Here is a 16,357-nt window from a genome sequence, read left to right on the forward strand (position 1 = left end):
ACTTGATCTGTGCAGAGTGAATTGGTGTTAGGTCAATTAGAGCCAACGGGTTCAATTGCAGAAATCGACAACTGAGACTGCACATGTAAATACAGCTTTTACCATCTTTGTAAGCACTGCATAAACAAAACAGTGATTATAAATTATACTTGCAAAACTGTATACGGGAGAATTCTGTTGTAGCGCTATTCAATGCGTGCGGTGCGGTCTGCTGTGGAACATGTGTGCTGTGCTTGATGCACTGCTGACTTCACTTCATTAATGGTGACAAGAGTGTGCATCCTCCACAAAGCACAGTGAGTGACCATGTCCAACAGCTCCCAAGGAGTGACGTCAACAACAGAGCTCTGCACCTTGCTTATAACGGGATCGATAAGCCTTTGGATCTAGCCAACTGTGTTTCAATGTTCTCAATTCAGATTACAATATCATTGCTCTTTATATCTATACCACTAGTGTCTTGATGCCAGTGAACTAAAAGGGAGCCCGCTGTAATCGGTTTGGAACCAGTAGAACTATTGAGTGTTAGATTTTTTTTTTAAAAAACGCACACTGCTAGTATTGAGGTCATATTAATAGCTACTGTTGGAACATCATTTAAGTGTTTATTATTGGCCGTGGGGATTCGAATGCCAATAACTTGCCTAAAATATTTTTGTGTATCATATTGTGACATTTATTAATGTAATAAATTATGGAGTTTTATGATTTCAGTCTGATTCTTTGCAACTAAAAATGTATTTCTTCCGTGGCCCAGTCCATCCATTACTGTGAATTCTGCACTGAATCAATAACAGAATGTTCAGTTGCTTTAGTTCCAGTGAATCAATCCTATTACCACGTGCTGTGCCTAAAAGTCTGATTCTTATTAACAGGAACGCACTGTTTCACATCATGAATAGCACAGTTCTGAGATTTTGTTTTCACTGAAACTTACTGATTTACCTGCAGAAAGTCGTCCCGAAGCAGCATTTTCAGTTGCTCCTCACGGAGGGTATGAATTAAACACAAAATTATCTGCAGAAACGTGATATTCAGTCGTGCTTCGAGATCCTTGTCTAAATTAACTGATGATTGAGTTTTGCAGCTTGGCTATATGTGGGAACATGTGAGTCTTGGAAGTAGTAATTCAAAGTTTTTTTTTGTGTCACGTTTTTCTTCCAACATTGTAACTAACCATCGTTCAGCGGCAGCACTGCAAAGTAATTGTGTTGATAACACTCACCAACGCAGTCACTACACTTTACAGTAAAATACTGTAAAATCCTATATCAAGTGAATGGATTGGTATTATTATTAAACTGGAGCCTTTCCAGGATGCAAGGTTGCCGTGAGTGTATCCTGTGCATGATTTTCTTTAACAAAAATTAAATTTGCCAAATCCAATCGCGCCATATCAGATTATATGAAAATAAACCTTCTGAAGAACCAAAGTGGGACTAGAGTGGTGTGTGAGATAGAAAAGCCAGAGGAGGACCATTTGTTTAAAAAAAGGAAAGCTTAGACACCAAGCTATACACCAAAGAACCAGCTGTTCCATCCACAATGGTTTTTTTTTCTCTCTCCAAAGTGCACATGAGACAGACAGACACTCATCCCCACCCAACCTCACACGCACACTCACCACCCTACCCACACACACACCCCACACACACACTCACCTTCCCACACACAGTCCTCCCCCCTTCCCCCCCCCCCACACACACCCCACACAGGGTTTGCTGGTTATTGATGACTAGCAAATAACTTAATACTTTGGATAATTTTCCTCTCGCTCAGCTAACGCACTGAGTGCTTTTTTTATATTATTATCATTTGCATGCAGTTACCCTCTCAGCTGACATTTGCCAACTGGTGTTGAATGCAGTAATGTCACATTGGAACATAATAATAATAATAATCCTTGCATTTGCTATAGCGCTTTTCAGGTCTTCCAGACGTTCTCAAAGTGCTTAACAGAATATACCATAAAGTGAATTGATTGTATATTTGTGGGTGAAACGTGGCAGCCAATTGCCATAAAAATATAATTAAATATAAATATAAGGGAGGAGCAAGAAATTATTCTCCAGAGATGGAGTTAAGGGAAATTGTTTGTTTGTTTGGTGTAGAGTTCTGATGATTAAAGTTAGTATGTAACCAGAGTTGACTAGGGAGCACTTGGGGTCTTGGTCACTTGGACACAAATATTATTTTAAAAATATTCTTTCAGCCATACTTAACATTTATCACCTTGAGCACAACATTCGCACAAAAATCCAAGGAATACAATAGAGCCACGATGATTATTTGTATTCGCAATGCGCTGTTACTTAGTATGGTTACTATTTTGGAATCAAATGTACAGTAACCTTATGTACTTTGCAAACTGCTATGCAAAAGTAGCTTTTTAATAGCAACTTCAGGAAGTGCTGCTTATCAGATATGCTGAGACATCCGTTACTGTTTCAGTATCCCCAACATTATAATCCTTTATTGAAAATAAAACACCACATGTATGAAAAGCACATATATTTAATCTGTGCCATGCAACCTGCAGGAACATGACACATTTCATAACAGTGGAATGTCCCCTCTGAATTGACAATTTGTGGAAAAAAATATAAATCGCTGAATGATCCTGAAGCCTCATTGACTGTCTTATTGTATGCTTAAATTAACAAGTTGGTGCACTGATAATTAATAGACATTGGACTCCACTTTGCTGCTGATTTTAGGCCAAGGATTGAGTTCCATTCCGATCTGAGTCTCTGGAGGCCCCAAATATTCTAACATCTTCAGGTAGAGGAGGCAAGGACAATTATGCGTTGTCTCTGGCACTTTCCATCAATTGTTATAAGGAACGCCGGTGGCATCCTTCAGATAAAAATGGTCATTCACTTCATGGCTGTTTGTGGGACATTGTTGTATACAAATCGGCTACTGCATTCACCCACAGATACAAGCGTTACACCTAACAGTAAAAGTCCTGTGAAGCACTTTGATGATATGATGGCGCTCGATCAAATGTAAGGATTATTATCCTGAGAACAAGCATTTTCAGTGACTGCAACCACGGCGGGCAGACTAAGAATAGATAACAATGCAAATGTGAAGGGGAACTTGCTTGAATACCCCCATAAAAATAAAGTGACCGAAAACTTTGTATGTTTAAAGACTTTATTCCCCCTATTTTCTCCCCAAGCCCCCTTTAGAAAGGACGATTGGTTTCATGCTCATAAATAGTCCTCCTTATCTTGGGTGCCTGGGTTGGGTGAGGGGAGGAAACTTAAGATGAAACAGCGCACGGAATTCTCCAGTGTTTGCTTTGTGACCAAATACTTTTTCGCAGGTTTGATGAGCAGTGGAATAGTTAAAACCTGCGTGGTTGGAACGTGGTGACGACATCTTGTGGTGGGGATTACCCTATGGGCGGTGAAAGTGGAGGCGAGCCTATGTGTTTTGGAATCTTCGTGTGAACGTATTAGTTTGAGCATGTACACAGCACGTGGGTGTATATTTTTTCTGTATTAACCTTAATGGGGAAATTACAGAGTTTTCAAAAGCAATCTATTTTGCAAATCTGATCAAAAGTAAATAGCCATAGTATTGTGTAAATAGAATTCACTAGTTTATTTATTTTAAGTATTGCTCTCAGTAGAACAGTCATTTCTTTGCATGCTTTTAACAATGTAATTTACATTTACAACCCATTTTTCATGTTGGGAGGACGTCTCAAAGTGCTTTTTGATAGCAAAACGAGCAGGAAACTTGAATGATTTCTTCCTGCTGGCACCCCCACCCAATAACTCTTCTATTTTTTTGAACAGTTTTGTTTACCATTGAAAACAAATTGTAAACAAAACTGTTCAAAAGCACTCGCTGTTCGTGAAATGTAAATTCTGGATAACCTGCATTCGTGATGAGCTACAAAATGTAGTTCAGGTGAAACTGGCAAATTGGCCTGGATTCTGTCTATTCTGGGAGGCAGTAGCAATGAGGCGTTATGTATGTGCAACATTTAAAATCTCTTGTTTCTGTTTTGTAGTTGACATATCCCGAGGTACAGTTTTACGATTAGCAGAATCAGTTTGTTGCAGTTCTTTGGCTTTCTTTTCCAGTTTTATTGCTTCCCTTTGTTCTGAAAGTGTTTTTCCAAGAACACGGATTTGAGCAACTTTTCAAAGTACATTATTTATTTTGAGTGTCGCTTTGGAAAGACTTTGTAATAAATTGAGACACGTCATATATTGTAACCGGGAATCGCCACTGTTGGTACCACCCAACACTATACACACTGAGTTTCAGTCAGCATTCAGTAACCTCATCTTAGTGAAAAGTTTGTATGTGATGGGGTTCGTGATTGAATCCGTTGCAAATGGCATTTTCTTTGTTCAATTTTAAGTGGGGGAAAAAAAATCCAGACATGATTCAAAACTTCACACATTTAAAGAATGATTTTTTTTAAAGCAGGTCCACAAAATGCCACTGCGCAGCACTGGTTGTTAATGGTGAGGGTAGAACAGGCTTCATTCATGTGCATCATCATCACTATCTGACGTGTATGTGAATCTGCTGTTTGCTAAAGAAATCCCAGACCATAACCTTTATCTGTGTAAAGGCTGGATATTTCATTGTGTGTGTGTGTTGGTGTGATTCACAGCCTTTTCGCTTGGGCTACGCAAAAAAAATGTGGCTGCTGCAATGTGTGGTAGTAGAACTACAGCAGAGATGTAGGCTGACAACGTCGCTGTGTGTGGGTGGTTGTGATGTAGTGTAGGAGGGTTCCCTCTGCTTCAAGGCCTTCTACAGTAACTGCGTCATTGCATTTACATAACCTGCTCGTCATGGGTGCTGGTGTGTTAATGCCTGATGCCACTTTGAGAGGTGTTTTAAAAAAAATACTGCCCGCAATCTCTCATTCGCAGACGCAGCATCGATTAGAAAAATGAAAGGGAAACAAAATATAATCTAGACACTTTTTTAACTGTGGCAAATGCAGCTTTGTAAGTAGCACAAAAACTGACCTGGTCACTGCCCTGACCGGAGGAATTACTGACTCATTGCTCGACTTTCTTTGACAAAGAAGCTCACCAGAATGCCCTGAGCATTTACAGATGTTAAGTGAAGAGGAATGCTTTGCCTAAATATAAAAATGTTATAAATGCTACATTATATATAATATACATATGTATAGTGAACACATGGTTTAGTATATTTGTGATATTCACAATCAGTTATAAGAACAAACGATCTTATGTAAATGATGCCTCCATAATTTCCATGTGTCAATGGTGTAGATATATGAAACTTGTTTTGTTTGGCTTACTCTATAAAACATGGTGATGGGTTTCCACATGTGTCAGACACCCAGCTGACCAAAACAAATCACCTGCCTTTTCTAGCAGCTGTCACTGGATGATGATTGAGAGCACGAGTAATCTTATGTTATACCCTCTCAGCGGCAATGAAACTGGCTGTTTACTTCCATTGTCCATTCCTATTGACCTGATACTGTTGGAATGCATGAAGTTTGTACATCCACATATGTACCGTTTAATTAACCGTGCCTAAAAGTAAATAGCTACTGTTTCTATAGTGCCATGTAACCAGCATGTGTTTGGTCGTACAGTTCCAATGAGCTGCTCAAAGGCCACATTCTTTACATTCTTGAATGTCCGTTTCCCTGATTCCACTTGCTATCTGGAATACCTGGGTTCAAAGGACAACAACAGTTCAGTGGACCGTTAAGAACTGTTAATTCAGCGTGATTCAGCGTGTCACACTGACATTCAGGATGAAATCTTCAATAGCCCTCTTATGGGGAGTGCAAAGAAAGCAGCATTAAAACTCAAGTGTTTGTCCCCAATAAGATCATAATTTATCAAAGATTCAATTTGTGTCAGTTACTTGTCTTCCACAAACTATTTGTTGCTTTCAACAGCTAATAGATATTTAATGTGTAATTGATTTTCTTTTACCCACCCCATACAAATTCATATTTGTGCATTCCAGGATCGCTAATTGCATTGGTTTCCATTTGCTAAAAAATGTACATTTTGGCTGGTTTTATTATTATTCCCATTTGAATTTAGGCATCATGTGTCAACACTGTGAGAATTGTGCACAAGATGGAGTGAGAGCACCTTTCCAATTGGTAAAGGGCTGGCATTCAAAGATGCCATGATTTGTGTTTTTTTTAAAAAAACTTTTTTTCCGTCATGGTAATCCAGGCTATACTGAGGTCTTAATTCATGCCGATGGCATTTGTCCACAAAATCTGTTCGAAAACAATTACTAGCAACTTATTCCAGTTTTTTATTTTACTTATTTCCAGTATTCACAATGTGTTTTGAAGGATCATAATTCCTTGTTACATATTCCCACATTACACTGTCAACTTTGGAGCCAAAAATCAAGAACAAGTTGCTCCATATTAATCACTGGTTACTTGTGAGAAAATAGCTGGGGAAAAGCATCGCTGCCCACAGCATAGAACAACTTGTACTTGTACTCGCGTCCTAACTAACCTCCTTAAAATAGAAGTATAGGAACCTTGGGTTGTTGTTGGAGTGGCCTTGTACACTCCAGGAGTAGCAGTGCTGCCTTCTTTACTGCTGCTAAACTGGGGCTGCCATCAGTGTCCATGCTGTAAAGTAAATGCAGCATTCTTGTGTGAGTACAAACTATTACCTTTTGAATTGTGCACAGTTTTGGATGCCATATTAAAGCAAGGAAATATTTGGTGCCATGGAGAGTGTGCACATCATGTACAGTTACATAAAATTGTACTGAATATGCAGTAATTTTGCAATCGAAACATTAGTTTTTAAATTTTTCAATATGTCATATTTCAATCATTATAATCAGCTGCATTTTAAGTTTTCTTTTGAAGGTGATTATGAGAATAAAAGTGTCTCGTTTCTCGATCACTCTGTTTATAATAGAGCAATGATTTCTGCTGTGGTGCTGAGATGTGTTACATGGTGATGATTTCTGCCTTCAGACGAGGAAGAGAGTTGAGGGCAGAAACTTGGATTGCTTAATTAAGTTTATTTTACAATTCTTTGTCAATTCCCAATCTAGATGTTTATTGCACAACCATTGGAACTTTACTCACTCTGCCCGTGTCACAAAACTCTGCACATGATGATTTACTTAAGTTACTATTTATAGAGCGACTTTCCAACCATTCACAATGCCACTTATTGGCCTTAACTGTTTCGTGTTACTAATTGCTAGATGATGCCTTGATCTTTTGTCCAGTCAGAAGCAAGAGGATGCTTAATTGAGAAAGAGACAATAGTCTGAAGTCATGTCTGTATTGTGTTTGCTACTTCTGAAGGAAACTGTAGGAGTTTTCTGGGACACAGGGGTCTCACATGATGATTATTCATGCCTTTCATACACAACAAAGTAGTTCACACAAATAAGTTGGTCAAGCCATGTGATCTCTTTTGGATTTATAATGCATTACAACTGAAGTTTTTGGAACCAGAAGGGAATACTGCTCAGTTCCAAGTAGTGGTAAGGGTGAACATCACTGGAAATTATTATCCACTTTCCTCGGGGGGGGGAAGCAATGAAGGATTTTATTTGTGCTTATTTGAGTTGCAACTATGTCACCATAAAATCCCAATTTCTGCACATTTCTGACTGAACAAGAAATAATTTTTATTTCTCCGCCTTCCTCCACATCTTGCCAAAGGCACTACTACCCGCCCACAAATTATAGTCACTACACTTTACAGTATATTCTGTGAAGCACTTTGAGATGTCTCGAAGATGTGATAAGGTACTATATCAATTGCAGGGATTATTATTACTGGATAGGCACCAGAACGATAACGTCACCCTAACTTGACCTGATATACAAATGCATTCTTTCCACTATAACTGGGTAATTTTACCAATAAAATGCAAGATCTGTAGCGAATGCATTAAATTATTGTGCAACATCTGTTAAATTACAGAACAATGGAAGTTTACATTCCTGCCTGTGATTTCGGCGCACAAGTACCTAGTCTGAGCTGGGCTGTCAGAAAAGTAGCACATTTTTTCCCCAGAGGGAGTGATGATACGAAATTTGAATAGAACGTAAATATAGAAAGTAAATTAATCTTACAGAAAGCACAGCAGGCATAGGCAGTCGGTGGCTAATGCGAGAGAGGGCTCTTCCCCCACAAGTTATCTATAGCTCACTAGTTTAACGGGGAAATCTAAGGGGAAATTCTCTGAGGAGTACCACAGCCAGTCCTCCGAGCTGCTCCAGCCAGCGGCAACCCTGTGCCCCCGCTTGCCTCGCTACCAACTCATTGGTGGCGCGTGCCCAATTCCAGTCTGTCTTGTAATAAAAACAGAAGTCGCTGGGAGCATGTGGCAGGTCAGGCAGCATCTATGGAGAGAGGAAAGTGAATTGACGTCCTCCCCACGTGAAAAGCCATGTACAAATGTAATTTTGTATTGTATTAATGTTTCACGTCGATAATCTTTCGTCAAAACAAAGTCCGTCTGTTGTTGTTATTGTTGTTGTCTTAAATAGGACCTCAGCTCTGATTGACTGACAGACCTGTCAGTCAAGCCAACAGCTCACCTGTCTTAAACAGGACCGACCCTTTGACTCAGGTTTACTAAGCCCCTCCTCCCAGGTGAATATTTTTGACTTGCCGCCTACGTTACCAGGAATGGGAGTATTGTCGTTTGTCTGTCTGACAATGGGGCTTGATAATAGAGGAGACCTAAAGGAAGGAGAAAGTAAACAAGCTTGCTTTGAACCATTTGCCAACAACCATTCTTCTGGCTCCTTGGAATAAGATTGCCTTCAAATATTGCCAAACTGTAGTCCAAGTACAATATGTTCTCTGCTGCAGATTCATCACAGCAAGAAATGAGCTTTTTGAACCCTTTTCAAGTGAAACAAAAGTGAGACAAGTGCTGCAGATCAGGAAAATTCCCATTGCTGGATCTCTGTGAAAATGAAATGCAGTTTCTGTTTCCTTGTAAACTGCAAATTCATATCTTTCTACAGTGCTGCTGTGAATATTATACATACTTCTGCTTATTTTCAAGTCTATTAAACTCTCCTGATATGTGAGGTCTCAGTTTGGGAGTTTTTTTTAAATTAACCTTGCAACGCTGTATCTTTATTTTAAAAAAACATAATACATTCTTTACTCTGGGCAACAGGTTCCCATTGCCACTCCTGAGGCGGTGTTTGTGGTAAAATAGAACCACAGAGGTCATTCAGCCTATTGTATCTGTGATGGTTCTTTGAAAGATTAATCCATTCAGTCCAATTAACTTGCCTATTTCCTCATACCACAGCAAATTATTCCTTTTTAGGTATCTATTAAGTTCCCTTTTGAAAGTTAATATGACCTTGACTACCACACCCAGCATAGCATTCCATAACCTACCAATTTTCCTTGTAAAATTTCCTCTTAGTCTCCCCCTTTGCTCTCTTGCTAATTGGTTTCGATAGATCGCTGTCTATAGTCACCTCATAAATCAAAATACCTGAATCAGTTGTTCTGTTCCAATGAAAATGGGTCCAGTTCCTTTAGTTTGTGCTCTGTGTTTATTATCATTATAGAACAAACCATTTATCCCTAATCTTATCCTAGTAAATCTTCTCTGAACACTCTCTGTGGCCTTGACAACCTTCCTAAAGTTGAGTTACCAGAACGGGACACACTTCTGCTGCCTAACTACCACCTCTTTGGTTTTATATTGATAAGGACTCTGCATTAATCAAAATTGTATGTATTGCATACTTCTTTCTGCTCCTCGCCTATGTTTCCTGTAGATTTGCAGGAGCCTTTCTACTTAAACGTACAGAAATTAAAGTATATTTAAAACCTAGGAATAAAAGCCTGGCTTCCATTGTCTGGTCATAGCAAGCTGGTCTTTCGCTTTCATATACTGCTTTGATGTTCTGTATATTTCCATCATTTTCTGGTTTTACTTCAGACTTTTACCATTTAGGTTTTGTTTTATCTGTATTTAAAATGCAACCTAGCTTTGAATGCACGCTTAGCTCAGCTGTCCCCGCCATCCAGCTGCAGTGTACTACAGGTATTAGCCTAGCAGCCATAAATGGGAATGCTGCCTCTCTGCGGGATAATAGGAAGAATCCTGCAAAGCTATGTGGTGACACTGTTCCTGCAGCATTCAGAATGATGTAATTGCAATCCACTCACATTTTAAACTGGTGATAGTCATTGTGTGGAACAGCTGTTGCCCTCAGCTTGGCAGCATCAGCCTCACGTTGGCAATGGTCTATTGTATCACAACACTGGCAGGGGACATTCTTTCGCAATTTTTTTCTATCCAGAAAAAAAAACACATCTATTACAGAGGTATCTGCATACAAAACCTTTTAAGTAATGCATTTTTTTTTATTAACTTGTGCTTTGTCCTCTGTGGTATTTTGGACAATAACAGTAGGTTCTTTACCAACGCAGAGGAAAATTCCTGACATTTTATTTGCAACGAACCAAGTTAGAACCTGGCAATAGCATTTGTGTATTGCGTTACTTTAGCTGTTGTTCCATACTTTCATCTAAAGGACACATGTATCATAGTTTAACCCTTTCCCTGCTTGCATATAAATCTTCTGTGGAAACAAGTTGATTTTTAGTTAACCGAAATTTAATGAGGGCAGAAAAACCAAGTGCAGCAAAGATTTACAATGTATGATTTGGACTCTCAGTCTTGTTGAAAATTTTGTTTAGGATTTTTTTATTTGCACCATGAATTGAACAATATCTTACTGCGTTATACGCATCTTTAATTGTCTCCCACAGTAATCCAGGTTGCAAATATACGCAGACTATTCTGCATCGCAAATGTATCATTCACGTGGAGAAGGAATTACGAAAGGAAAAACACAAGCATTTTCAAAGTTGCAAAACTCTCCACACTCGAAATGGTTCATGTTCTATATACTTCTTCGTAAGCTGCTACTGGTCTGCGAGTTACAGAACTCGTATTAGTTCAGTTTTTTTAAATTAAGATAGTTTGTGTGTATCTGGGCATGGGCCAGATTTCAACATGCTGTTTTTTTTTTAAAAAATCACCACACACAAAAACATGTTTTTCACACTGCATGATTCAGCATCAGCTGCTGGACAGCAAATACACCATTCTCTCCAAATGTAAATGAAGATGCTCATAATTGTTCATCAACTATAAATGTACCCAAATAATCAGGGTGACTAATGTTCTCATATCTGTAGAATTCAGATCAAACTGCTGTGGTTGCTGAGTTGAATGGCTTATTCAACTGCTCAGTGATTTGGAGGAAGCTAAAAATGGAACAAACGCTTTTGTCCAGGGGCCAAGTACAAAAAAAAGGAAGTGTAGGCCGTTACACCAGAGTCTCTGTTCCTGCCAGCGTTCTCTGGGCATATAATTGTTTACTGATTAAATGAAATCATTTTTCATCGTAAATCTGAAAAACCAACTTTGTTTGCATGTGATCAAGGACTTGAAGGACACTCCAGGTTAATTATACACCAGTATCTAAATTGTGTCCGCTTGCTTGCAGCTTTCTTTTTTTCATTAAGCCATGCAAAAACTTATTGAACCAACACACTGTGGCACAGGGTGTAGGATAGGGGTTTCTGTGATCCTCCTTCCTGTTAGCTCCCGAGTATTACTTAGCTTATTTATGCACTTGGGAAGACACCAAGCTTGCGCTAGATGTCTTGTCATAGTTGGGAATAAGGGAGCCAGGATAGACTGCATTGGGACAGCTGGACTCAAAACCAATTTGCTGTTTCTCTGGGGTGGTATGAGGTAACTGTGAAACAATGGCGGGAGAAACATTATGGACAAGATGACTCATTTCTTACTTGAAAAACATGAATATCATGTGAATTTGCGACAGAAAAGCTGTTGCAATCTTCAAAAACTTAATGTCTCAGTTGTATACAGTTGAGCTTCATCTCAAGGTACCACAGTACTTTGAACGCTATCTCAAATGACCTACAAATTCAGCAATACAGCAAACTGTTTGAAAACATTTGAAACCTTGTTCATCTGTCAACGAAAACATGAAAAGAAAGTGTGTGGCATTTTTGAAATATTTTATTTTTTCAATTCTAAAACACTAGGTGGCCCTACAAAAACTGACATCAAAAAATGTAGTACATTGGCATGAAGGAATGCAAAACTACAAAAAAANCATGAGTTCAATCTGACTTTGGGCAAACAGGAATGTAAATTGCATTGAAGTTATGCAAAGCATCCTCTCAATCCTGAACAAAGTTTCGATGAATCTTGCCACACCCTTACAGTAACAAAGTTGATTCCTCTGCTGTCCTGAAGTGTTAGTACGGTGGATACTGGGATCAAACAAATGATTGAAACCTTTTGAAAAATGCAGTAGAAATTTTGGCACACCCTTTTTTTTTGTCATCCTTTCAAGATACCTAAGTAAACTGATTCAGAATCTAGGCAAATTCTAGTTGCATTCAAAGAAAATAATCATAATAATAAACCTTGCATTTGATATAGAACCTTATCATGTCTTCGAGGCATCTCCAAAACGCTTCACAGAATACACTGTAAAGTGAATTGACTGTATATTTTGTGAGCGAAACTAAAAATGGATATAATGTCTTAATTTTCCCCATTTTATCATTTCACCTCTTGAAGGAAACAACTTGTGCTGTGATACAATTGCACCACCCCAGCAAGTCCTTCAGTTATTTTCGCAAGAGGCTGTTTTTAATCATTGATCCCAGGCAACGTATGTTGGTTGACTATTTCACATTGGTTGGCATTGTAGTCATGCCAAGTCCCGTAATTCTCCATTATTCATGCATATTCCAGTCATGGTCACTGCAAATGATCAGCAGCATTAGCTGATTTTTTTTAAAACGTAGGACAAATGCCAACTTTGAATTACAACCAATCTTTAAAATGCAGCTTTCCTCCGGCAAATAGTGCAAATTGGGTTGAAATCATGAAGCAGTGTAGCTAGCATCTTGCCCCTTCATCCACCAGAGGCAACCTCTTACAGTGAAATGCAACTAAATTCAACTGTGCGATAAACCCTAATTCAAATTTTCAGCTTAATCCAGTTTTTGTTGCACCTACGCAGAGAGTTCTATGGCTCCCTGTTTACCCTAAAGGTTGAAGTTAGCTTTAAGTATGAAATGACTCATGCAACTTGGTGACTGATCGTCTCAGAAATTTAATTGAGGTGAAAGCTATGGAATGTGCATTGAAAGGCAGTTACATGCCTCAGATTTGATTTCAGTAGACAGGTTTTTCATTCCATTGCCACCTTTTTAAATTAAGCCTCTGCACTTTGCTTCTTTGAACAGCATGCCCACCAGTTTATTAATTACCCAATTAAAAACAAATAGATGTGCATAGTTCCAACAAAATATTCTAGGTAAAACGCTTTAAGAATAATTTGAAACTTCTACTACTTTGAACTTTTGCCTGTGTTAGAGAGGCTGTGCACGATACAGTAAAAACAGACTAAGCAATGCAATGATTTTTTAAACTGATACCACCTTAACATTTAGAAGGAAAATTTTACTAATTATTGTTCCAATGATGAAAAACATGCTAAGCCTTATGAACCACCTTAATAGTCACTGCCAGTAGGACTCTCTTGCTGCTGGCCCTCTGGTAATAATAATAATCCTTGCATTTGATATAGGGCCTTATCACGTCTTCAAGACATCTCAAAGCACTTCACAGAATATAGTGTAATGTGAATTGACTGTATATTATGTGGGCGAAACGCGGCAGCCAATTGCACGCAGCGGCGTTCCACAAACAGTCGTGGATTGAGTGACCAATTTATTATTATTTGGTGCTTTGCAGAGTGATTTTAGTGCATCTGTGAGCTTAGACAGTGAGTGTGGGGTAGTTCCGATCCTGTCTTGAAACAACAATAAGCAGCTCAAATTGGTTTGCCTACTGAAGTCATGCTCCTGCTATGCAGCAAATCATCTAATATGCACTCTCCTCCTCCTCCTCATTTTGACAGACAAGATCAGGAATTCACCTTATACGGAAATCTGGTCATGAGCCAAAGTCCTACTTCTTGTGCTCGCATAGTATGTCGTGACAGATGCTATTGCACTAGTGTGTTGACTTCCTTACTGCAACGGCTGCAACCATTTGTAAAACTTTATCTAGAATTTTGTTTAAATTTTTGCTGCAAAATTATGTAATCTGGATTAAAGGAAAAGAGCTTAAGCATGGGCATACTTGTAGCTGGTTCAAATCCGGATGATTTGGGTTGTAATTCAGATAAGCTTTAAAATCCCATTAATTTTGCTCTGTTGCGGGGGGGGGGGGGGTGTAGTGTGGAGGGGGAGAGAGCAGGTAAATAAAGATTGAATAAAGGTACTATTGCTGAAAATTTGGGTGGGCTACTTCAACTTTAAAATGTTTTAATGTGTGTTAGTTAGCAGCCAGCTAACTTTCAATAATAAATAAGGCCTTGGCATGTCTGATATTGAGGGCATTGTACATCTTGGCAAATTACTGGTCTCAGGATGTTACACCAAGTACACTATGTTTTGAGTACCTGTCTGCCTGGTATAAATCTAAATACAAGTTTGATTTGCTGTGATCCAGCTTCTCTGTGAAGTACCAGCAGTACCTGTCGCTTCACTAACCCTTTTCAAGAAATTTTAAAGACATTCTTGCAGATAAAAACTCTTTGTACAGTTCCTTGATACCACTCGACTTGGAATACCGTGTATATACACTGTTAATTTATTGAGCTGGGGGAACTATGAGAACTCAGACTGTTGCACTCGAGTCTCCCAGAGAATTTTGTGGCAAGATTTGTTTAGACTTCGACCTTGTGACTCAGTGGTATTGGTATTAGAAATGTACAATAGATGCCCTGTTGTAGGGATAGGGATGCCGAGGCCAATTATAGCATTTATAACAACAACTTGCATTTATAAAGCACCCTTCACCTGGGTAGCACCTTGAACTGCTCCAGTAACTCAGTGAGGAAAATGCACCAACAAGTATTGGTTGTATAGATCAGGAATGGCCCAGGTTCAATCCTTGTTTTTTTACTGTACTTTATTTGATCTCAAATAGAGCATTTCTACAGGAAACGATTGAACCTGGCTGTGGTTCCTCCATAGACCGTGAATAGTCCATCTTGGCAGAGTAGCAGAAAGTACCTGCCCACTGCTTGTATAACTGCACACCATTAGTTGCACGTATCGTTATTGTATAGACTCTTAATTCCCCCACCCCCACCATCCCAAAAAGGAGTTTTGACAATTAATTCCTTATGAAGACAATAGCTTTAAGGAGTTTTTTTTGATGACAGTAAGGAGTTTCCTAGCATTCCATTTACTGAAAATATAAATGTAATTGCCTGTAAGATTGGCTGCAACTGGTCTAATTCATGTTTAGGGACTTCTACTATATACGGGCTTCTAATAATTATCAAACTAAGCGGATTCCCTGTACAGTATGAATGTCCTAGTTTGTCCTCCGGGTAGGAGTGGCAGTCTATGTATAATTATGCCATTTTTTCGCTCTGAACGCTTTCATTCCACCCCTACTAATTTTACAGTATTTTTGCAAAATGTAATCACAGAATCTAGCAGACAGACTGCAGAGATCATCCAGCAGCTGTCTGTTTACTGTTGTGTGTATTCAGCCTGTTGTCTGCATCTGTCGCCACTAACTACCAGGCTTTTTGAGATGGACTTTGCGGTTTTATTTCCACGAATTCACTCTAAGAATACTTAGAAAAATTGTTTGCCAAACTATATATATATATTTTTAAAAATCAACGAAACATCATGCATTGAAGTATCTTGGACAGTGCCCCTTCAGCCTTTGAGGCAAAGGCAGAACATGTTGCGTTGCAGTCTGCATACTTTGCATTTTTGGCTTATTCTGGTGCAGAAATCTATTTGGTTCTGCAAAGTTAATGATCCCACATTCAACACAGCGTACTCCATTTAGAGGAATAGCTGGCTGGTTCAGTATAGACTCTGCTCAAACTCAACACTGCTCCCCTCTCAAATTTATTTTAAAGATAATTCTAGCTAGTTCCACACCCAGTTCCCGATTTTGTTTTCAGTAACCCAGGCAAGCAGTCCTCCCTGTTCCAATCTATGCTTCATAGCTTCCAAAGTACATTATCATTAGTACAGCTCAATATAGAACTTGACCTGGTTGAATTACTCACATAATAGTACAGTTCAAGCCAGTTTGTACTTATTTTAATTTGTTTTTCTTCTTTGTTTACTGTTTTCACCTTACCTGTTTTATTGATGTATTATAACTGCAGCAGTGTAGTCATTAATAATTTAATTATAAATAATATTTTTTTTTATGTTGATTTTAAGTTTTATTTCTAAACTGTTTG

The 16,357-nt window shown here is 38.7% G+C and overlaps 1 protein-coding gene across 2 annotated transcripts in view; it reads left to right on the forward strand.

The window, feature by feature from the left end:
* The window catches only part of LOC103181958 (guanine nucleotide-binding protein G(I)/G(S)/G(O) subunit gamma-7), a 45,035-nt gene that overhangs the window by 19,058 nt on the left and 9,620 nt on the right, over window positions 1–16,357 (forward strand). Inside the window, exon 1 of one of the 2 annotated variants that reach the window (XM_007898773.2) lies at window positions 6,544–6,654. The exons of the other annotated variant lie outside the window; for it this stretch is intronic. The gene's annotated coding sequence lies outside the window, so the exon portion shown is untranslated. Of the gene's footprint in view, window positions 1–6,543; window positions 6,655–16,357 lie in introns of those variants that run through there. 2 annotated transcript variants of the gene reach the window in all.

This window comes from Callorhinchus milii, unplaced genomic scaffold (assembly GCF_018977255.1).
Source record: "Callorhinchus milii isolate IMCB2004 unplaced genomic scaffold, IMCB_Cmil_1.0 Scaffold21, whole genome shotgun sequence".
Classification (NCBI taxonomy): domain Eukaryota; kingdom Metazoa; phylum Chordata; class Chondrichthyes; order Chimaeriformes; family Callorhinchidae; genus Callorhinchus; species Callorhinchus milii.